This window comes from Nicotiana attenuata, unplaced genomic scaffold (assembly GCF_001879085.1).
Source record: "Nicotiana attenuata strain UT unplaced genomic scaffold, NIATTr2, whole genome shotgun sequence".
NCBI classification, from domain to species: Eukaryota; Viridiplantae; Streptophyta; class Magnoliopsida; order Solanales; family Solanaceae; genus Nicotiana; species Nicotiana attenuata.
In genome coordinates, this window is record NW_017671369.1 from 234,126 (window position 1) to 236,498 (window position 2,373).

The following is a 2,373-nucleotide window of genomic DNA, read 5'->3' on the forward strand; positions in this document are numbered from 1 at the left end:
AGTTTTCTGTTATGATCCCCCTTTACTTGTCATGCACCGGTTTTTATGGCAAGCATTCAGACATCAACTTCAAGAACACAAAGGCATACATTGAAAAAGTTGTTACCGACCCTATTGACATTCAGTGGATCGTCAGAGAGATTTCACAGCAAAAAGAAGGATCACTGTATGAAAAATCTTATTTCTTTCTATCTATTTAACAATTTTTTTGTTCATTGTTTGCTAAATATTGACAATTTTTTTATTTTTGTAGCGACTGTGGTGTATATGTCGCTGCCTTTGCAGAGTATGTCAGTATTGGAGACCTAGCAGTTCCTGCGGATGACCTTTCTGATATTGATCAACATCGTAGACGCATCAACATCGTAGACGCTATGGAGCGCTACTGTGGGACTACACTAGGAAGAAGCAAGAGAATGGTGCAATTAGTGAAAGTGAGGTGACTGGCAAATTAGCAAGGAAAAAAGGTGCACCAGTTGTGAACGAGAAAATACAAGTCTTGAGGAAGAAGAATTAGTTGCAATTTTTTGTATGGAATGTGAGCACGTGATTTTTGCCCCACATAAATTACTCCTACAGAATCCCAAAGAATTAAATTTTTTCTTTAAATTGTTTGCCATTTTAGGAATTATTGTAGAATTTTCTTAATTGCTTGCATTTCTCTGTGCATGTTTAATTTTTATTTAATTCATGAAAATACAAAAATACATTGCATTTGCATTTAGGATTTATTTTTACATTTTTAGGTTAATTAGTAAATTAGTTATTTTATAAAAATGAAAAATCACAAAAAAATAACTCACTTTGCATTTTTGAAATTAGGAGTTATTTAATTTTTTTTTATAGTTACTTTGACTAGTAATTAGCCTAATTTGGTAGATTAATTTAGTTTCAAAAGTTAATTTTAGGTTTTTAAATTAATTTGGAAAAGAAAATGAAAATTTGAAATTGAAAGAGAAAAGAAAAGGAAATAAAAGAAGTCTTATTTTTGGGCCATTTTAGTTAGATTTCCCCAGGCCCCAAGCCAATTTCTCCCCAAACCCGCTCAAAGTCCAGGCCCAAATCACCCCAACCCGGTCTGCCCATTTAATTAACTAAACTACGTCGTTTGGAGTTCAAGGGTTCAAAATCAATCCTGGCCTTTCATTTGATTTGATCCAACGGCCAAGGAAGTACCCCTCCTTCGATTAAAATTGTCCGAATATCTCAGTTCAACAGAGAACTCATCTTCTTCAGTATCATCTCCTACGTTGAACCCTAGCGCCGCCTTGAAGATTTTCCACCATTTTTACTGGCAATATAACTCCAATCAACCTCAAATTAACACCACACAACCCTCGCTCACCCCTGACCCCCAATCCATCACCATATTTCCTCAAATCGTCACCAATATGGACCCAATTCCGGATCTAAGAGAAAAGCAGACAAAGAAAAAGTAAATCGTCCCAAGAAATCCGGATTTTCCTTGAAAGACATAGGGTTGAAATTGGTTCTATTCGCCTGTTCTCAACGACAACACACGATTAGTGCCAATTTCGGCTCAAAATCAAAGGTTCTGAAGATCCTTTCAAAGTCCGTTGTCCACCCGTTCTTTCTAGGTATTTCTCCGGCCACTTTCCTTTCATTTTTCTGTTCTTTTTGTCCTCATTCTCACCTCCTCCCGCTTCTTTCTTACTTATCTATTCAATTTTTGTGTGCATGCTAATTCTAATTTATTTTTAGTTAGCACGTTTTTAGTTTATTATTTTGGTTGTTCGATTTTGTTCAAGTGCCTTTCTGTTTCTATTTTTTTTGGGCTCAGGACTTCATGAGTCCTTATAACTCCGTAGGCTTATAGTTTTGTGGGTTGTGTTTCTTGATTGAACTTGGACTCTGTCAACAGAGGCCCAGGGAGGGGAATCAGGACGGGTTTGCAAGCCTAGATTTGGGATTAATATTTGGGTCAACTTGACCCGTACCCGGTTCTGAGCGTAAATAACAGAAGCCTAAAGGGTAGTTTAGGATTTTTAGCTTAGGGGAATCTTGTATAACTGATTAGGAAGCTATCTGGAAGGTGGGTTTTGGGATTAACTTAGCAAGCAGGCTAAAAATTCAGGGGTTTAACTTGAAAAAATGAAAATTGGGGAGGGCAATTGGAAAACAATAGAATCATTTATGCTGCCCTAGAGTAAGGCTGTATGTGGGCCCGGGCCCGGGCCTAAATGGGCTAAACGGGCCGGGCTAAACGGGCCCGGGCTTAGCGGTCCCGGGCTCTGGCGGTCCCGGGCTTCGCGGTCCCGGGCTTCGTGGGCTCAACGGGTAGGACCAGCCCGTGACGGGCCTAAGCCCATATGGTCCTGGGCTAAATGGGCCGGGCTCGTGGGCTTAGCGGGC